At 41.1% G+C, this 23,128-nt stretch overlaps 1 protein-coding gene across 1 annotated transcript in view; it reads left to right on the top strand.

Moving 5' to 3' along the window:
* Nucleotides 1-23,128, top strand: part of LOC126175488 (ecto-NOX disulfide-thiol exchanger 2) — a 225,256-nt gene that overhangs the window by 154,762 nt on the left and 47,366 nt on the right. The window lies entirely within an intron of this gene.

The raw sequence follows: 23,128 nt of genomic DNA, 5'->3' as shown, positions 1-23,128 counted from the left end.
ACTGGGATAAAATCACAGGGAGTCCCAGAGGGTTCAAATTTGGGTCAAAAAGCACTTTTCTGAGCTTCTCAAACAATTAAGTTCAGCTACTTTTGCTGGTTGTACAACTGGTAATCTTGGAAATAAACGTATCAGCCTCGTGACATATTTTGGATATTTTTATTCAGTAAAGTCATACAGAGTAGTTTTTTGGGGTAACTCATCACTTAGAAAGAAAGTATTGATTACACAAAAGTTAGCAGTAAGAATAATGTGTGGTGTTCATCCATGGATGTTATGTACATACCTCTTCAAGGAACTAGGCATACATATTTTTGCTAATGAAATTACTCATAAACAATCCATCACAGTTTGAGAACAACAAAGATGTCCAAACCTACAACACTCGAGGGAAAAATGATCTTTACCTGTTGTTAAAGTTGGCAGTGGCTCACAGAGGAGTTCAGTATGCAGCAATAAACATTTTTGATCATCTGTCAATAACAGAAAATGTTTGACAGGTAGCAAAGCAAATTTTAAATCAATTTAAAATTATTTCTCCTGGACAACTTCTGTTCCATTGATGAATTTCTACTAAAAACTGCTAGCCATAAAAAAAAGACAACTAGTTTTTAAATGTAGTTTCATGAGTAGGAATAAAATGATAACATGTTCAGTGATGTTAACACAAGTTGTGTATACATATCCTGTAAGCTGACCAATTCCCCATCATAAAAGAATCATTCTGATTCTCTATGGAACATGTAATTAACTAATTAACTAACATAGGGGATCTGGTATAGATTCCAAATTTAAAAGATTTTTGAAAGGCTTAAGATCAAATAAGTAGAATTGATAGATAACATTTCTTTGGAATTTTTGGGGAAAGTGGCAACAGAATGACTATTCACAGTGGTGTGTAGAATGTACGAGACTGGCAATAGACAATCAGCCTTTTTGGAAAAGCATCATCCTCACAGTTATGAAGATCGCAAGAGATGACAAGCGGAAGTTTTATCTCATAATCTGCTTAACAGCTCTCACATCCAAGGTGCTGAAAAGAATAATGTACAGAAAAACTGAAAAGAAAATTGAAGATCAGTTAGATGACGATCAGTTTGTCTGTAGGAAAGGTAAATGCAACAGGGAGGGAGCTCTGACGTTGCGGTGGACAGTGAAAACAGGACTGAAGAAAAATCAAGACATGTTCATGGGATTTATTGATCTGAAAAAGTGTTCAACGATGTAAAATGGTGCAAGAAGTTTGAAGTTAGAGAAAAATGTGGGTAAGCTATGGGGAAAGACAGGTGACATACAACATGTACAAGAGCCAAGAGTTAACAATAAAAGTGGAAGGACAAGAATAAAGTGCTCAGATTAAAATGAGTATGTGACAGTTAGTCTTCTTTATTTCTTCGTTTGTTGTCCCCGGTGTCGATGTAATGGCTGAAAAAATAGGGGGTAGAAGTGCAGTATTGTCTACTATAAATGATGTAGCCGACAGATGCACATTTGTGTTTCACAGTTGTTTACTTTCACTTTTCACAACCCCCTGTATACACTTTCAATATGGCCAGTGCACTATTGTTTAACTTTCAATAAGCCTCACTAATAGTTTTCAGGCGAGCATCCACATACTGCTACAATAGTTTACTATTGAAAATCTACGAGCAGTAAAAACCTAACCACAAAGTTCACAGTTCTTGAAGAATAGAAAGGTACGTATGGAGCAGACACTGTCATTGTTTTAACACACGGCCTAATTGTGTAACACTTATTTCACAGTTAAGTTGAAGCATCGTTGTTGTTCTAACCAACACAGATTTCTCGTCTGAGACTCAGCTGTGGACTGACTGTCTCGGTACCAAAAATTGGGCCCTTATATATCCTCACAATAATAGGTGCTAAAACTACACATTGTTTGAAGTTAAATTTACAAAAATTGCAATTAAAAAACTTAACTCATTCAAATAACTGAATACATTGAAAAATTGGTTCTTTTTAACAGTTTCTTCTACTGCAAGAGTTAGGACAAATTATGTGTTTAAATCATGAAATTGGCAAATATCATTACATGAACAATACTTTTGATAAAACTACAGGGTTATTACAAATGATTGAAGCGATTTCATAAATTCACTGTAGCTCCATTCATTGACATATGCTCACGACACACTACAGATACGTAGAAAAACTCATAAAGTTTTGTTCGGCTGAAGCCGCACTTCAGGTTTCTGCCGCCAGAGCGCTCGAGAGCGCAGTGAGACAAAATGGCGACAGGAGCCGAGAAAGCGTATGTCGTGCTTGAAATGCACTCACATCAGTCAGTCATAACAGTGCAACGACACTTCAGGACGAAGTTCAACAAAGATCCACCAACTGCTAACTCCATTCGGCGATGGTATGCACAGTTTAAAGCTTCTGGATGCCTCTGTAAGGGTAAATCAACGGGTCGGCCTGCAGTGAGCGAAGAAACGTTTGAACGCGTGCGGGCAAGTTTCACGTGTAGCCCGCGGAAGTCGATGAATAAAGCAAACAGGGAGCTAAACGTACCACAGCCAACAGTTTGGAAAATCTTACGGAAAAGGCTAAAGCAGAAGCCTTACCGTTTACAATTGCTACAAGCCCTGACACCCGATGACAAAGTCAAAGGCTTTGAATTTTCGGCGCGGTTGCAACAGCTCTTGGAAGAGGATGCGTTCAGTGTGAAACTTGTTTTCAGTGATGAAGTAACATTTTTTCTTAATGGTGAAGTGAACAGACACAATGTGCGAATCTGGGCGGTAGAGAATCCTCGCATTCGTGCAGCAAATTCGCAATTCACCAAAAGTTAATGTGTTTTGTGCAATCTCACAGTTTAAAGTTTATGGCCCCTTTTTCTTCTGCGAAAAAAACGTTACAGGACACGTGTATCTGGACATGCTGGAAAATTGGCTCATGCCACAACTGGAGACCAACAGCGCCGACTTCATCTTTCAACAGGATGGTGCTCCACCGCACTTCCATCATGATGTTCGGCATTTCTTAAACAGGAGATGGGAAAACCGATGGATCGGTCATGGTGGAGATCATGATCGGCAATTAATGTCATGGCCTCCACGCTCTCCCGACTTAACCCCATGCGATTTCTTTCTGTGGGGTTATGTGAAAGATTCAGTGTTTAAACCTCCTCTACCAAGAAACGTGCCAGAACTGCGAGCTCGCATCAACAATGCTTTCGAACTCATTGATGGGGACATGCTGCGCCGAGTGTGGGAGGAACGTGATTATCGGCTTGATGTCTGCCGAATCACTAAAGGGGCACATATCGAACATTTTTGAATGCCTAAAAAAACTTTTTGAGTTTTTGTATGTGTGTGCAAAGCATTGTGAAAATATCTCAAATAATAAAGTTATTGTAGAGCTGTGAAATCACTTCAATCATTTGTAATAACCCTGTATTAATTGCTTGGGAATTAATTAAGGGCTGGCTTTGCTAATATGTTTTCAAATAGAGCCAAATAGATCCTTTAAAAATACAGTTAGTTGTTCCTCCAAATGTTTACAATTGGTACAGAATTTATATTTGTTTATACGTCAACAATAGAATTTAAGTTACGAAACAATTACTGATTTCACCCCATAACAAAAGGTACTTACTAGGAATAGTCAAAATAAATTAGAAAATCAATTACATACATAAAACTAAGCACAAAATTAGACCTGGTGTTATATTCTTTAAATCTGAGGGCCAACCTTTCTCTTTTATGAAAATGCAGATTATACTCACGAATGTTAATGGTAATTAGTTAAAAGTGAAAAAATGATTTTAAGGAGACATATGGCAAAACAAGAGGTGAAGTAAACTTATCCCAGATTGCTTCATCACAAGTGTAAGACAGGGATGTAGTCTTTTGCGCAGACTGTTCAGTGTATGCGTCAAAGAAGCAGTAGCAGAAATAAGAGAAAGGTTCAAGAGTGGGATCAAAAGTCAAGGTGAAAGGACATTAGTGATAAGATTCACTTATGACACTGCTATCTGCAGTGAAAGTGGAGAAGAATTCAAGGATCTGTTGAATGGAATGAACAAGCTAATGAGAACAGAATATGGTTTGAGAGTAAATCAAAGAAAGATGAAAGTGATGAGAAGTAGCAGAAATGTGAACAGCGATAAACATGACCTATGATGGATGGAGCAAAGACGACATTAAAATCAGACTGGTGCTGGCAAAAATGGCATTCGTGGTCAAGAGAAATAGACTAGTATCAAATGTAGTCATTAATTTGAGAGATAATCATCTGAGAACATACATTTGGAGCACAGCATTGTATGGTAGTGAAACATTGAATATGGGAAAACCAGAACAAAAGATAATCAAAGCATTTGAGATGCGGTGTTACAGAAGAATATTGAAAATTAGGTGGACTGATAATGTAGGGGATTAGGGGATGAGTAGGTTCTCTGCAGAATTGGTGAGGAAAGTAATATATGTAAAACTGAAAAGAGGAGGGGACAGTATGATTCAATATCTGTTAACACATCAGGGAATAACTTCAGTAGTAGAGGAAGACAGAGATGTGAGCACATCCAGCAAATAATTGAGGCTGTAGGTTGGAAGTGCTGCTCTGAGATTAGAAGGTTGACACAGGAGAGGAAATTGGTAGTGTGCTGCATCAAACCAGCCAGAAGACTGATAACAAAGCCTCAGTCCCAGACCCACGTCCACCCTCTTTTCCTGACCTCCAATTCACTCATTCCTTCCTTCCTCCTCCCCACAGCCACCACACCTTCCACTTTTCTATTTTTGTATCTCTCCCTCCCAGTCCACTCAGAGGGATAGGGGTGAGGGGGGGGGGGGGAGAGGGAGAGAGAGAGAGAGAGAGAGAGAGCGAGAGCGAGAGCGAGAGAGAGATTGAGGGAGGAGGGGGGGAGTATTTGTGAATACAATCTTTCTATAATGTCTGCTTTTGATTGATGACAAATAACTGTTCTAGAGAATAAAATGGTTGTATGTTAGAATTTACACAAAGTTCTTTTGGGTGTAGTAGTAGGTAGGTCTGTGACATGTGTAGCCAGGGCATCGACTACCTCTAGGCTAGCATGTAATACTTTTTTTTTTTTTTTCATATAATGAAGTTCTCTGGCTATTTAGATGGTATTATGATTGTATTGTGCTGGTGCTACAGTTTAAATTTGGTTTCATTATTTTAGCGAAGAATATTACTTTCAAATATAAATATATTTGTGATGAGAAACATACCTGATTTAGGAAACAAGTTACGACATGCCCCCTTGGATTTGCTGTGATAAATAATGCTGACTGATTTTTTTCTCCAAGTTAATAACATATTTACATTTTATTGTGTTGTTGCACAACATATTTCTCCTATTAATTCATATTTGATGAGAGCAATGCAGTGTATGTAAGTTTCAATAGATAATACTCTTGTTTCTCTAATCATATTAATGGTAGATTTGCCTTTAGACAATGTACAGGCCAAGGGATCTGTATTCATGTCCCAACTCATATTGTCCTTGACTGTGACTCCCAAGAACTTTGTCCAATTTTCTTTTTTAACAGCGTCATATCCTGTTTTCCTAGCAAACTCTTATTTATTTCTTGGTGTTGAATTCTGTTGTTGCTGATATTGTTGCACTCATATAAATATTACTTTCACTGAAATACTTACGTACTTCATTAATAAAACTTTTCCCAAACCTCCAGAATGCCATTTGCCTTAGGTTTTCTTACAATGGCTGTATCATGTGCATAATGTACTTCCTTGGAGTTGAGAGATCAGTATTTTATATCATTAATTTAAATGAAGCAGAAGAGAGATCTTCACACACAACCTCAAGCACTCAGTATTTGACATCAATGGTTTTGGGTTTGAATTACTCACTTTTAGTTTTATACAACACAAACTGGACTTTACTAAAATTGGGAGGTTGTGTGATTCAGTTATATAAATGTCAACAACATCACAGGGATATCTGTAGAGAGGGCAGAATAAGACCTTTTTCCTGGAGAGGGGCAGCAGCCCCTGCAGCAGTTGTAGGGGCAACACTGGGTGGGTGACTGACTGACTGGCCTTGTAACATTAGCCAGTATGGCATTGCAATGTTGTTACTGCGAACAGCTGAAAGCAAGGTGAAACTACAGTTATTACATTTCCTGAGGACATGCAGTGCTGCTGTACACTGTATTCACCCAAGTATGGAAGATGACCCTGAATGTAAATGCTGCCCTTTAAGAGACCTCTTGAGAAAAATTTATTTTTGACATGTTCTGACTAATCAAAATTACAAACTGTTATATTGACATAAAATATCTGCCAAAAGGTTAACATTATACATATTGTAAATTTATACCATTTATTGATTGTTTACATTTTGATGATAATGGGGAAATAAAACAAAAAAAGGTTTACATTAATTTTTGGATTGCTTTCTTTTCTACCTTTTTTTGCTTACTAAACCCGTAGTTTGTGGTATCACTACTTTTAATTATCATTATCCTAATAGGGCACAAATATCTGGCTGTTCTTTCTGAATAAGTTGCAATTTCTGAGGCTGTTTTAATGGTGGGACCTGAGAACACAACTGTTTCTTTCCGAATAAGTATTGGATTTCACTTCTATACTGACATGAGAATATTAGAATGTCCCTTGCTCCCAAACATATTGCCTGCTCTTTGCTGTAGAACCAGCTGACACACCCCTTTTATTCCCGTGATACACCAAGGTGAGTGTCGACAACATTGCAGAGAGAAACACATAAGTAAGCCACTGCCCCTTCATACTGCAAAAATGAATACTATTGTTTAGTATTCATCCCTTTTTAAAATCGGTAAGATTCCGGCTACAAATGAATTCAGACAAACTGCAGTTTAAACTTCGTATGTGTTTTAGGGGCAACACTCTGGATGGGTGACTGAAAGCCAAAGTACTTGGTGTAGATTCCCATAATTGGCAATAAGATGAGATTTGCTACTCTCTCACTACTCCCCTCACTGCAGTCATGCTAGCTTTCAGGCAAGCTGGTGTCACTGTTCACCTTCCAACCCTTCCATAGTGCTGAGCTTGAGCAACTGTGAAAAACAGACTCAATATTTCTAGTGTGTAGGTTGTATGTAACAACACCAACTAATACATAAACAAAAAAATCTCAGTTTCAGTTCATTCCCAATCTCGAACTTTTGCTTGTCCCATGAACTAGTGATGTCTGTTGGTACTATCTTCATGACGCATCTTGCCAGTGTAATTTATTCTCAGGATAGCAATTAAAGTCACTTTAATACGATTCACTTCCTTTGTGAGACATTTCATTCTGGATTAAGTTTCCTTTTTGTTTCAGCTGAATGTCTAAAGCTGATAACATTCTTATGTGGCATTCTAATGTGTGATCAGTGAACAAATGTCTCATTTGCAGTCACTTAGAAAATGATTACAGTCTCTCAGAACCAAGTAAAACACTAGTCTGGGTTCTGAATCTGCTAATGTTTTTTGAAGAGTAACATTTCCATTTTTCAGTGTTACCTTTACTTAAAAATTGGCATTAATGTTTGTATATGGTCTCCATACATGCACGAGAACGATTATTACAAACCTGTTCAAATATAGCGAAAGTTTGTAAAATGATAGAATTTAATGTTATTTCCTTTTGTTTTTCACAAAATTGTCAAATTTTAATCAGAACAGTAGACTGTTGTAATAGCTAGTTCATAGTTTCTCGCATATCTCGTGCACTAGCCCTGCATGAGTCAGTGTCACGTGATTGTTCGAACAAAGTCGATACTGTATCAACCGCTTCAGCGTATTGGGAACTCTCAAGCTGCCCTTCTGAATTCTGCAAGATCTCAACAGCCAAAGCTTTTATCTCTAGATGTAAGATGGCCCCTGTAAATGTAAGACTACCTCTATATACTCTACTAAACAACTTAAAAATGTTGGTGCCAGTAGCAGTAGTTTAATCTGCGAATGTTACGACACTGTATTGTTTGAATGACAAATTTGAGAAAAAACCTTGTTTTATAATGGGGTAAATATGGTAGTTTAATGATGATAATATCCTCTTGGATAAAATATTCCAGAGGTAAAGCAGTTCCTCATTAGGATCTCTGGGCAGGGGGACTTCTAAAAACGATGTTTTTGTGCAGGAAAACAAGCCTGGCATTCTACGGGCTGGTGCATAGAATGATAGTATTGTAGAGTGTTTTGTGTGATAATTTAGTGTTCAAAGTTATTCTTTGATTTATCGATACCATTTGTGAGAAGAATTATGTGGGCTGTAGTTGTTATGCGTCCACAGGTGGAGCCACATCACAGTAGATGGCTGTGAAAGTAACTAATACACATGATGTAATTAGAGAAGGCACGCAGAAAATTGTATATTTTCAATATGTACAGTCTGATTCAGCAAGGCACCTAGTATCCGAAGCAATAGGACCAATCATGAAATAAGTAATCCAGAACTCTTTTTGAATCTTATTATGTTACATTTTAAAATATGGCTTACAACACACATTCATGGGAACAACACTACTATTTCTCTTTCTTTAAGCCCAGATAACAGCAGACTGACCAAATCTGGGATGAACTTTTTCTTATTAAAAAAAATGGTGTCACCTTCAGTTGTTAGCACCAAGGAGTGCCCCTTTTCCATTTTGAGGCATACATCATGATTAAAATTACCAGTGAGATCATACGAAGATAAAAAATATTATGACCTGTTTACTGTAATGAATAATGACTAATGAAATTCTTCAGTGAGTAAAAAAAAAGTTATTTCCTATTTGACTGTTGCCTTATTATACTGCAGTGTATATCGATCCTAGCATTCCCACACATTCCTAGACTGCTACGACCATCTATTAAGACAATGAGTTTTTATTTGTATATTGACTTCCACCACACATTGTTGATTCTGCCACACTACTGGGTACCTGGACTCTACTATTGCTGGCTACTAGTTCAAAGAGGGTATCTGAGGGTCTGGCAAGGCTTCTGATAATCTAGCTTTGCTGAGCCTGGGTCTTCTCCTCATGGTGTTATCATCAGTTTTGTACTGTGCAAGAGTCTTGACAGGTATGCCATTTGGTGACACACTTGAAACTGAGATACGTGTCATAGAGTTTGAATGTTCTCTTGCACCATGCCATCTCCACACCTACTATGGAACCCAGTGAGTGACTGAAAGTTTGTGCCACAAACATTCCGACTTGTGTATATTTTGTGCCCACACGGGTATTGTACAAAATTGCCTGTCTCCACTGTTAACACGCATGTGCTAACTTTGCGAATTTCATTCTGGATCTTGTTGTTGATATTTCCCATGAGGTACGATGACGGAGCAATTGTTTAATTAGTGCCATAGAATTTACCAAGTAAAATCATCCAAGGACAGTTAATCTGTGAGACTAATTCATGTTACTTTGGTGTAACAATTCTTTTTTAAATAAAAGTGTCATTTTCCAATGACATACATTGTATTCAGTTTTAGTAAAGTAGGTAGGGAAACAGTTAACACCTGTTGACCCAATAATAAAACCTGGCAACTCAACTTTCAAATTTGGCATGTCATTGAGCCCATCATTCCATTAGGCGTGCATTCCCACTCCCGCATATGCACGCATTCCACCATCAGCTTTGTTAACATGGTAGGGTTATGACTACCCTATGCACCACTTCCCCTTGCATGTGTTCTGTGTGTTCGTCCCCTGTGCAGACTAGCAACTATGGCTTCCACCAATGACCCAACTGAGCCACACAACACATGGTCTCTGTTGCATCGCCCTACGACATCATCGCTGATCAGACTGTGCACCTTGCAGAGCTGGAACACTGCAACACTGAGCTGCATGCACAACTAGTGGTAACATGACCACTGGCAGCCCAAATCCCAGTGCCACACTCATCGCTGACACCTGCACCACCTTCTGCATCTTCTGCTAACATCACCACCTCCCCTACCGCCGCCACCCCTCCACTCGGTCTGCGGCGCACTTGCCGCACTTCAATCCCCAAAACTCGTGCCTGTGGTTTTTCTCTTCAGTCATCATCTTAGCTGGCTGTGGCATCACCCAGGATACCACCAAGTTAGCTATAGTGATGCGCCAGCTCAAGCCAACATAGTAGGCTGGAGGTCCTCAACTTCATCATATCACCTCCAGCCACCGACCACTATGACACACACCAGTGTCACATTGTGACACATCTTATGTCATCAGGAATGCAGGGCATCTAGGTTCTACTTTTCCTTGAGCAGGACTAGCAACCTTTGCAAATCCTGTGCTGCCTGATGGAATCACACTTGGTCTCTGATGGTTTCCTACACAACACATGGCTGACTCACCTCCTGGCCTTGGTCCAGACAGCTGTGGTGTTGCACTCTCCTTCACTGATGCTGCCAGCCCCACCGACATGGTGCATGATGCTGGCCACCTTGCCTGCTGCTGTCGCAGCTGCACTAACTCCACCCCTACATGGTGCAGTCAGCTTACTGTAATGCCCCCCACCCCCTCCCCCCACCATAAGCTCAACTCCACCACTCGGCATGCTGCTAATGATGTCACTGGTCACTCCCCTCTCTGGCCACCAGCACAGTGCCCAGCAGAAAGGAGTATACAACACGTTCACCCACCTCAGTGCTGACACAGCAATGCTGCAGGTAACCGTGGTCCACCTCAATTCTGAGCGCCACCCTCCGCACATCACCAACTGCGGGCATGACGACAGCTACTGCCACTGCAGCTCTAGCTGGTCTGCTAACATCTGTCGCGACATGGCTGGCCTCTGCTGAAACTACAAGTGTTTGGCCCACATGTTGTGAACTGCAGGGAACCCTGTTCTTGGCACACCAACACCTGCTGGGACTGGCACCCCTGACAGCTCCTCTGTCTCCCAGATCCTGTTTGTCTTTGACATTCACTCCGCCAACGCATTCCTATTTGACACTGGCTCAAGTTGTCTATCCTTCTGTGTCTATCTTTCTGCAGCATCTCTTATGGGACCCTGACACGGCCTCAGCCCACCTCCTGACAGCAGTGAATAACTCTGCCATCATGAACTATGGCATACATCATTGTGTACAATGAGAATGGCTTGTCTGTGGTGACAACACAGGTACCATAATTCCTGTCTGCAACTACACCAATCGCGAAAGTACGAAATGATATAATATCTCTGTCATAATAAGACTCAAGTCCAGCAAGAGGTTTGTCATTACCCCTCACTATGGCTGTGTGTGCCACCATCCTGGCGGGTGACCTTGAGCGGGACTTAGCCGCAGCACGAGGCGCCGCGTGGGATCGCGCTAGAGTTTTAACTAAGCGTGATCCACAGAATTGCTATGTTTCCGGTGGCACCATTGCGCTACTGAGATGGCTAACTTCCTGCCGCGCCCAGATAACCTTATCGCTATGACGTCAGGGGACTGTATATCTCGCTCGTGAGGCAACAGCATGTTCATTCGACTCGAGGCAGCCCCACGCAGCACACAGCCATGCCTTACAGGAGGAGAAGATATACTCGTCGTTCAAGACTGCCAGTCTATAAGACTGTCAGCAGTTTTGATATGACACCAAACCATGGGCAAACTATGGCCACCTGCAACAATAACACATCTGGACATTAACCGGCACCGGTGTCCCTAACACCATTATCTGAGTTGACTTCATCAGGCATAACCGCCTGCTTCCTGGCCTTGCAGGCTGGCACCTGATTGACAGCAATATGGAGAGATCAAATAAGTGCGCCACTTGTTTCGCTGTTTTCTCCAGTGTGAAGCAGGTGGTGTATTCTGGCCCATGACTTATCTGGTGCAATTGCCTGCACTCACACATCCATTGAACGCACCTCGGGAAGTCCACCATTCAATTGTACACTACATCGACACCAACCCCAGGCCGCCTGTCTTTTGCTGTCCATGAACTCTAGCACCACACAAACTCAAGGTCACCACATCCAAGATTAATGATCTGCTTTCCACTGCTGTGCTGTATCTTTTGAAGAGCCCATAGGCATCTATCATTAACCTTTCCAAGAAGAAGGATGGCTCCTGGTGCCCATGTGGCAATTGCCAGAAGCTAAACTTCTGCACCATCCCTTACTGGTACCCAGTACCACTCTGGCACAGCTACAACAATGCGTTGGCTGAGGCTACAGTTTTCAGCACAATTAACTGCGCCGAGGCTTTCACTCAGATTCAGGTCCCACATGAGAACAACCAGAAGACCACCATCATCACACCATTTGCTCTCTATGAGAGCGCCTTCATGAGCTTTGGCCTCCATAATGCTGCCCAAATGTGGTAGTGTTTCTGGGATGGCATCTTAAAGGCTTGCCCCCTCAGTTTCACCTAATTGGACAATGTACTCATGTTTTCTACATCAACCAAGGGAAACCATGAGCCCCTACGCAATATTTTTGAACACCTCCAGAACGCTGGCATCATCATCAACACAGCAAACTGGATTGTCGGTGCTGGTGAGAGAGTATCCCTTGCATCATTATCTCCACCGCTGGTTCATATCCTCTGCTCGACAAGGTATAAGCTATTCTCGAATTCCTGCACCCAGATACATTCAAGAAACTAGTGTTCCCACATGTTCCTCGGTTGCTACAGCTGTCTGCTAAGGCAGTGAGTTTTTCTTCATAAACCTATGTCTACCACAAGCTGTCAGTTCTGTCTTGCGACCAGATACCTTTACACTACAGCTACTAGCTTCTGGTTCAGAGAATGTACCTTGGGGTATGGCAAGGCTCCCAGCAGCCTAGCTTTGCTCATGCACCTTGCCATCAGCGATTGAAAGTTTGTGCTACAAACATTATGACCAGCTTGTGTTTTGTGCTCATGTGCATACCATATGAGTTTGCGCGTTTCCACTGTTAACAAGCATGTAGTTGTTCTTGCCGCCAATATTTCCCATGAGGTATGATTACCATATGCTCCTTTACTTAGTGCCATAGAATTTACCAAATGACCTCCTCAAAGGACAGGTAATCTGTGAGATTAATTCATATCCCTTGGAGTTACAGTTCAGTTTTAAATAAAAGTGTAATTTCCTAACCAAGCGTAGAACTGTTCTTTATACAACACCTAGCATGTCACCATCTCCTACATTGCATTCAGTTTTAGTAAATTAGGCATCAAAACAATCCCCATGTTGGTCCCTTAATCAGACAGTGGGTTAGGGAATTCAATAAAAAAACTGAAAAAGGAAAGGTTATATATTTTGTGAAATGATTTGTCTAAAAGTAAGAAATAAAATAAATCAGAGAAATGTTTGATGACCTGATTTGCTATATATAATTTCAGGAATCATTCAAATGCACACCAAATGTTTCTCTAATTTATTTTATTTCTTACTTTTAGAAAAATCATTTCACGAAACATTTGACAGTTTTTCATTCTTTTTTTTCTGATGGATAGAACATTATGGGCAGGCTGCAACCACTCGCACTATGTCCCCATCAGTGCCTGGCCAAAAAACATATCAGGATGCTAAGGCATTTATACGTGACTCATCCTAGTGGTCTACATGTAATAGACTCATAACCTCACACTGAAGGGTTAAAAAGAGAGACTAGTGGTTTGTGGTCTGTGATCAGGAGAAAATTAGACCCCTATAGAAAAACATGAAACTTGTTTAGAGTGTAAACAATGACCAGAGCCTCTTTCTTTGTCTGAGAATAATGCTGTTGTGTTGAATTTACGGATTTAGAGGTGTATGCAGTAGAGTGTTACATCCATCTTTATACTTACAAGCAAGGATGGCACCAAGGCTGAACTGAGATGCATCCGTGGCTCAAACAAGGTACTGACCTGGCTCAAACGTGACCAAACAAGGGACAAACTGCAGCTTAGATTTCAACAACTTGAATTCCTGTTCACAAGCCAGGGACCATGGGAAAGGAACATCTTTATGTAATAATGCATGGAGTGGTTGTGCTGCAATAGCAGAGTCTGATATAAACTTATGGTAGTACGCAGTTTTGCATAAAAATCCTGTACTTCCTTGAGGGATGTGGGTTGTGGCAATGTGGCATTACAATCGATGTACTGGCACAATGGTTTTTAGTGTCGTCTCGTTGCCATTGTAGAGTCTTGTACCATGAGAAGCAAGGAGAGGATATTGTTTGGCCGGTATTCTCTTTCTATAAAACAACTGCATGCCTGTGTTAACAGGCTTCTTTATTACTGTAAACAGAGTGCTATGTATCTGAAGCAAGTCCATGTTAGCCTCACTGCTGGTGAAGTACGCATCCTGCTAGACACACAACTTTGGTCGCTATGTGCTGCTTGAGACAGACTGTGATTGCGACTGCGACCATCTGTGACTGATGACTCGGTTCTGTCTGCTACTGACTCGGCTGAGTGACTTCCTGCAACTGTAAATGACTGGGCCCTCTGGTCTTCAGTGGTGCTCTAAATACTGGCGGTCAAGAGGGCATTGGTGGCATGTTGCTTGCGAGTCTGTCTTTGGCCTCTCTCCTGATAGGTGCTTGGTCCAGTGCCTATTATCAATCTGCTTGTAACCTCTTTGCCATCCAGTGTGCTGGCGACAGCTTATGCCAACACATTCCTCCCCTCCGAAATGCCGCACCAATGTTTTGTAGTGAGGCTGCGAATGACAAATGACAAAAGGGAGGGAGGCAGGATGCTGGACATTAAGATGAGGCAGGAGCCATAGCTGTGGAGGATGGCGTACTCCCGACCATACCCCCTCATCTGGCTTGCGAGGCAACAGGAACATCCAACAGAAAACTGCTGCCAGGGCAAACATCCAGGCCTGAGTGCATTTCGTGGGATGGTGACAGCGACGGCAGTGGTGACGGCAATGGTGGGTTCAGGTCCATGGGGGCGGGGACAAGTGGGACAGTGGGGACAAGGACGCATTGTCCATGTGCTCCTCCTGGGGTGCTCCTCCTGGGGTGCCCTGGTGGCAACAGCAGGCAGCTGTGAAGGCTCTTTAAGAAAATAGCCAAAAACAAATTGTACTATTGGTGTTTTTGGTAGATAAAAGTTTAAAGCTCATTTACTAGCAGTTCATATGCAATCTTGTGTCAGTGTGTAATTACCCAAAAAACATACACTAGTCCATGGAGGAAAATGTACAATCCAGAACTTGCTAAATAGTTGTAAATGCACAGACACACAGTCTCACGGGTAATATACTTAAGTCCATGCAGAAAACGAATGGTTCCTAACAAAGTGGGACTAACCCATTGAATTATCCTAAGCTCCAAGAGAATCCAAGCCAGTAGCATTGTAAGAAGCGTGAACTATAACATGTTTTCAGATAATAAGTTTCTAAGTGAGATGCCTGTATACCAATTTCTCTTTCATGGGGTGGCACCATGTCATCTTGAAGCTGTGGAGTGTGTTGTGTGGTTTGTCTCTTAGGTGGTTTGTCTCTTAGGCAAGCAGCAGCATCTCTGGAGACTTGGTCAGTATGTTGTCTTCTGAAGTTGAGTCGATTAGAACTACAAAATTCTTAACCAGAATGCTTTATATAATCTCAGTCAAATCATCCCTTACTGTTCTCATCGCCCTTTTCGCCTTTCTGTTATTATAATTCAATAACTGAAGAATTTCTTTATGCTAACATTGGTTATATACAGTACAGTATTTTGAGGGGCCAGGAGGGGAAACACATGCATGTTCTTATTTTGCAGCTGCATAACCCAGTTAGACCAATGCCACCTAGATTGAGAAGGTCTGTGCACTGCCTGTGAACATCATGATTCGTGTACCAAGAGTAGATATAATGAAAGGAAGCGACTTGTGTTGTGCTGAGCATAGGAGTTTGTGAATGCTACACAGTATAACTGTTCTACAATGTTTTTAACTTTATTTCTGTGATACACAATGAAAATTTAACAATCAACAAAACAATAGAAGTAGGTCATTAAAATTCCTTTATGAGTATACTGTAGTATGAAGTTAATAACGTGAAGCATAACCTCAAATTTACGCAACACCTAGCACTTACTGTGTTAATGTTTGGCAATATGTTACTGGTTTAGAGCACTACATATGTGATGTTTATTACTACACTACTGGCCATTAAAATTGCTACACCAAGAAGAAATGCAGATGACAAACGGGTATTCATTAGACAAATACATTATACTAGAACTGACACATGATTACATTTTCACACAATTTGGGAGCATAGTTCCTGAGAAACCAGTACCCAGAACAACCACCTCTGGTCATAATAACGGCCTTGATACGCTTGGGCATTGAGTTAAACAGAGCTTGGATGGCGTGTACAGGTACAGCTGCCCATGCACCTTCAACACAATACCACAGTTCATCAAGAGTAGTGACTGGCGTATTGTGATGAGGCTCAGCCACCATTGACCAGACGTTATCAATTGGTGAGAGATCTGGAGAATGTGCTGGCCAGGGCAGCAGTCAAACATTTTCTGTATCCAGAAAGGCCCGTACAGGACCTGCAACATGCGGTCGTGCATTATCCTGCTGAAATGTAGGGTTTCACAGGGCTCGAATGAAGGGTAGAGCCATGGATCGTAACACATCTGTAATGTAATGTCGACTGTTCAAATGCCGTCAATGCAAACAAGAGGTGACCGAGACATGCAAGCAGTGGCGCCCTACACCATCATGCCGGGTGGTACGCTAGTATGGCGATGACGAGTACACACTTCCAATGTGCATTCACCGCGATGTCGCCAAACACAGATGCGACCATCAAGATGCTGTAAACAGAACCTCGAATCATCCGAAAATATGACGTTTTGCCATTCGTGCACCCAGGTTCGTCATTGAGTACACCATCACAGACGCTCCTGTCTGTGATGCAGCGTCAAGGGTAACCGCAGCCATGGTCTCCGAGCTGATAGTCCATGCTGCTACAAATGTCGTCGAACTGTTCATGAAGATGGTTGTTGTCTTGCAAACGTCCCCATCTGTTGACAGGGATCGAGACGTGGCTGCACGATCCATGCATCACAACACCTTTTCACCAGGCAATGCCAGTCAGCTGCTGTTCGTGTATGAGAAATTGGTTGAAAACTTACCTCATGTTAGCACGTTGTAGGTGTCCCCACCAGTGCCAACCTTGTGTAAATGCTCTGAAAACCTAATCATTTGCATATCACAGCATCTTCTTCCTGTCGGTTAAATTTCGCGTCTGTAGCCCGTCATCTTCGTGGTGTAGCAATTTTAATGGCCAGTAGTGCATGTGAACCGAGCTGCTCATGGAAATCCAACAAGGCATTGTGTTCAGCAGTTTTAGATATTTAGGCATGTTAGCTTTTCAGTATGATTACCATGCAGTTGCCTTCATCAACTGTAATTTTAAAGCATTAATGGAAAGTACTAACATCAGTAATTTTATTAACATGATAGAGCACTGGCATTCTAATTTCCACAATTATACATTTTAGAACATTGTTGTTGAGCTCATGACAGCCCTCCCTCCTTGAGCTGTTCAGCGTGTTTACCGAATAGATAAGGTCTGTAGCAGTAATTCTTCTCCAATTGAATCTTTTACCAGGTGTAGAAGTATGAAACCGGAATTTGGTTGCAATAATTACACATCTGTTGTTTGAAACTGATAAACAATATTTTATTCAAAATAATTTCCATTGCTATTTATACATTTCTCCCAGCTGTCCAGGAGGTTGTGAATGCGATGCCAAAAAAACAGTTCTTCTTTTGAAGCAAACTGGGCAGCGAGTCATTTTTTGTACATTTTCATACAAATCGAAGCGTGAGCACAGAGCTCATGACAGTCCTCTGTTCTGGAGCTGTTCAGCAAGTTTATCGAGTAGGTAAGATCTGTAGCAGTAATTCTTTTCCAAGTGAATCTCTTATTTGTTGTACTCTGTGACTGCAAAAAGAAGGCCGCCACATCACATGTATCACCACTTTGTGATGCAAGGAAAGTTCCAGGATTCACAAAATACTTGTTGAGAGTCTTACAGTTAATTGGGATAGTGATTTCCTCCTTTCCCATGTTTATTTCACTTTTTACCACATTCCAGACTGCTTTACAGTCTTTTTCGAATTTAAAATGTAGTCCTCATTAACTTTCATTCTTGCTGCCTTAATTTCAGATACGAAGGTTTTTCTTAAGCTTATAGAGTTTTTCTTGTTCTCACAACTGTCAGCAGTTATGTCCTTCAGCATGAGTAAAATATTCTGATTTTACTGTGTCACAGTGTGTACCATTTTTTGTATGTTGTGGTTGATGACTATTGCCAGTTTTGCATATTTTAGAGACAAGATGGCAGTTGCTGTCTGGTCTATGTTTCACGATAGAAATTGATGTGAAGAGGCATTCATTAATATCTTTCTCACTGGTTAGTATATTGGACAACTCAGTTTAAAGTCATTTCTCATTCTTTCAGTGTTCCCGTTGTTGAGAACTATGTATATGTATAAGAAGTTAACATCTTGGAATTTTCAGTTGGCAGGTTTCCAATTTTGAGCCCCCCCGCCCCCATGAACCATGGACCTTGCCGTTGGTGGGGAGGCTTGTGTGCCTCAGCGATACAGATAGCCGTACCGTAGGTACAACCACAACGGAGGGGTATCTGTTGAGAGGCCAGACAAATGTGTGGTTCTTGAAGAGGGGCAGCAGCCTTTTCAGTAGTTGCAAGGGCAACAGTCTGGATGATTGACCGATCTGGCCTTGTAACAATAACCAAAACGGCCTTGCTGTGCTGGTACTGTGAACGGCTGAAAGCAAGGGGAAACTACGGCCGTAATTTTTCCCGAGGGCATGCAGCTTTACTGTATGATTAAATGATGATGGCGTCCTCTTGGGTAAAATATTCCGGAGGTAAAATAGTCCCCCATTCGGATCTCCGGGCGGGGACTACTCAAGAGGATGTCGTTATCAGGAGAAAGAAAACTGGTGTTCTACGGATCGGAGCGTGGAATGTCAGATCCCTTAAACGGGCAGGTAGGTTAGAAAATTTAAAAAGGGAAATGGATAGGTTAAAATTAGATATAGTGGGAATTAGTGAAGTTCGGTGGCAGGAGGAACAAGACTTCTGGTCAGGCGAATACAGGGTTATAAATACAAAATCAAATAGGGGTAATGCAGGAGTAGGTTTAATAATGAATAGGAAAATAGGAATGCGGGTAAGCTACTACAAACAGCATAGTGAACACATTATTGTGGCCAAGATAGATACGAAGCCCACACCTACTACAGTAGTAGAAGTTTGTATGCCAACTAGCTCTGCAGATGACGAAGAAATTGAAGAAATGTATGATGAAATAAAAGAAATTATTCAGATGAAGGGAGACGAAAATTTAATAGTCATGGGTGACTGGAATTCGGTAATAGGAAAAGGGAGAGAAGGAAACATAGTAGGTGAATATGGATTGGGGGAGAGAAATGAAAGAGGAAGCCGCCTGGTAGAATTTTGCACAGGGCACAACTTAATCATAGCTAACACTTGGTTTAAGAATCATGATAGAAGGTTGTATACATGGAAGAACCCTGGAGACACTAAAAGGTATCAGATAGATTATATAATGGTAAGACAGAGATTTAGGAACCAGGTTTTAAATTGTAAGACATTTCCAGGGGCAGATGTGGACTCTGACCACAATCTATTGGTTATGACCTGTAGGTTAAAACTGAAGAAACTGCAAAAAGGTGGGAATTTAAGGAGATGGGACCTGGATAAACTGAAAGAACCAGAGGTTGTACAGAGTTTCAGGGAGAGCATAAGGGAACAATTGACAGGAATGGGGGAAAGAAATACAGTAGAAGAAGAATGGGTAGCTTTGAGGGATGAAGTAGTGAAGGCAGCAGAGGATCAAGTAGGTAAAAAGACGAAGGCTAGTAGAAATCCTTGGGTAACAGAAGAAATATTGAATTTAATTGATGAAAGGAGAAAATATAAAAATGCAGTAAATGAAGCAGGCAAAAAGGAATACAAACGTCTCAAAACTGAGATCGATAGGAAGTGCAAAATGGCTAAGCAGGGATGGCTAGAGGACAAATGTAAGGATGTAGAGGCGTATCTCACTAGGGGTAAGATAGATACTGCCTACAGGAAAATTAAAGAGACCTTTGGAGATAAGAGAACCACTTGTATGAACATCAAGAGCTCAGATGGAAACCCAGTTCTAAGCAAAGAAGGGAAAGCAGAAAGGAAGGAGTATATAGAGGGTCTATACAAGGGCGATGCACTTGAGGACAATATTATGGAAATGGAAGAGGATGTAGATGAAGATGAAATGGGAGATACGATACTGCGTGAAGAGTTTGACAGAGCACTGAAAGATCCGAGTCAAAACAAGGCCCCCGGAGTAAACAACATTCCATTGGAACTACTGACGGCCTTGGGAGAGCCAGTCCTGACAAAACTCTACCATCTGGTGAGCAAGATGTATGAAACAGGCGAAATACCCTGAGACTTCAAGAAGAATATAATAATTCCAATCCCAAAGAAAGCAGGTGTTGACAGATGTGAAAATTACTGAACAATCAGTTTAATAAGCCACAGCTGCAAAATACTAACACGAATTCTTTACAGACGAATGGAAAAACTAGTAGAAGCCGACCTCGGGGAAGATCAGTTTGGATTCCGTAGAAATACTGGAACACGTGAGGCAATACTGACCTTACGACTTATCTTGGAAGAAAGATTAAGGAAAGGCAAACCTACGTTTCTAGCATTTGTAGACTTAGAGAATGCTTTTGACAATGTTCACTGGAATACTCTCTTTCAAATTCTAAAGGTGGCAGGGGTAAAATACAGGGAGCGAAAGGCTATTTATAATTTGTACAGAAACCAGATGGCAGTTATAAGAGTCGAGGGACATGAAAGGGAAGCAGTGTTTGGGAAGGGAGTAAGACAGGGTTGTAGCCTCTCCCCGATGTTATTCAATCTGTATATTGAGCAAGCAGTAAAGGAAACAAAAGAAAAATTCGGAGTAGGTATTAAAATCCATGGAGAAGAAATAAAAACTTTGAGGTTCGCCGATGACATTGTAATTCTGTCAGAGACAGCAAAGGACTTGGAAGAGCAGTTGAACGGAATGGATGGTGTCTTGAAGGGAGGGTATAAGATGAACATCAACAAAAACAAAATGGGGATAATGGAATGTAGCCTAATTAAGTCGGGTGATGCTGAGGGAATTAGATTAGAAAATGAGACACTTAAAGTAGTAAGGGGTTTTGCTATTTGGGGAGCAAAATAACTGATGATGGTCAAAGTAGAGAGGATATAAAATGTAGACTGGCAATGGCAAGGAAAGCGTTTCTGAAGAAGAGAAATTTGTTAACATCGAGTATAGATTTAAGTGTCAGGAAGTCGTTTCTGAAAGTATTTGTATGGAGTGTAGCATGTATGGAAGTGAAAAATGGACGGTAAATAGTTTGGACAAGAAGAGAATAGAAGCTTTCGAAATGTGGTGCTACAGAAGAATGCTTAAGATTAGATGGGTAGATCACATAACTAATGAGGAGGTATTGAATAGGATTGGGGAGAAGAGAAGTTTGTGGCACAACTTGACCAGAAGAAGGGATCGGTTGGTAGGACATGTTCTGAGGCATCAAGGGATCACCAATTTAGTATTGGAGGGTAGTGTGGAGGGTAAAAATTGTAGGGGGAGACCAAGAGATGAATACACTAAGCAGGTTCAGAAGGATGTAGGTTGCAGTAGGTACTGGGAGATGAAGCAGCTTGCACAGGATAGAGTAGCATGGAGAGCTGCATCAAACCAGTCTCAGGACTGAAGACCACAACAACAACAACAACAACAACAACAACATCATGTGATAATGGTCAGCTATTCCTAATTTGATGGTGTCACATTCTACTTAATGTCTACACACATTGCCAATTGTCAAGGCATGCTCCCTTCCTAGACAGTTTTTCATTTCAGCAGTAGAAATTCATAGATCTTAACATATTTAGGAAACACATTTTTTTCTCTTATTTTTGGGTTAATATCCCACGTGACAAAAATTTTGTAATGCCTATATTTGGCATTTATTACAATTATGTGTGCTACTAGTATTATTTAGCCAGAAAAAAGCATTTCTAGAAGTGCTTGCCAGCAGAAACTATTCTTGGATTGAAAAACCTGTATGACTACTGTTGGTAGGCAAGCTGCTCAGCACACAGGCCTTCTCTCTACGTGGCATCGGTTAGACCCTCCATGACACATTCTTCTAGTCTGCTTCACTCTGTGGCACATTCCTACAATCTGCATGATTTTCATGCGTTTGGTGAAATATTGTGGAGCCTTTGTCATTAATGCACTACCCCTCCACCAAAATTCTCCTCTCATGTGATATCAGTGTACCGCCATACACCATAATTTTCATCATCATCCCCCCCCCCCCCCCCTTTGAATTGTATTGCATCTTTTCTGTGTTTACTGGCATCTGTGTCAAATTATTTAGCTGTGCCGATACAGTAATGATCAGCATCAGTTTCACCAGTTTGAATATTAGTGTGGAAAATCAGGTTTGTTACTATCTGATGAGATGAAAATAGAAGTGGGTCAGTGGATGTAAAACGTCAGATCCAAAAGTCCAAGGTTTAGGCCTCAGCCGGTCATAGGACCTTTTTTTCTGTCACTTATTGATTTTTCAACTCAGTCAGTGATGTGTGTATGTGAAAAATGCCAAGTTGCATTGTAGTTAAGGCTCCATATTAAACTATACGTCTACGGCTAAATCATAGACATCTCTGCACTGCATATACTGTAGAGTGAAGAGAGTGAACACTGTTGCTGGTAGTTTGTCAATTGGTTGGAGACTCTGGACTCAGGAGTCCCATCAGTGGCTTCTGGTGGGATTAGGAAACACATCAGCATACCTTTCTTTCATTTACATACTCGTCAATAACAATATTTTTTTAATATGCCTTCATAACAGTCTTTTTCTAATGCAAGTGGCACCCAAAAAATTTTGTTACAAAGGCAAAGGAAACTGGTAACTTTGCCAAGAACAACACTGTATAATTATGCTGTAGTTGCTTTAAACCACACAACATTGTGTGGAATAAGATAACCCATGAATCTGGCTGCAGAAACATTTTTGTCTAGCTCTGTGTGTGAAGTTTTTGTCGACATTAGGTAACTTCTTCACATATGGGTGACAGCATATTTAATTTATTGATATTTCTAATTTTGTCTGCTGCATATTTGCTCTCCAGTTTG

Source organism: Schistocerca cancellata, chromosome 3 (assembly GCF_023864275.1).
Source record: "Schistocerca cancellata isolate TAMUIC-IGC-003103 chromosome 3, iqSchCanc2.1, whole genome shotgun sequence".
NCBI classification, from domain to species: domain Eukaryota; kingdom Metazoa; phylum Arthropoda; class Insecta; order Orthoptera; family Acrididae; genus Schistocerca; species Schistocerca cancellata.
This window is presented reverse-complemented; position numbering and strand designations above follow the sequence as displayed.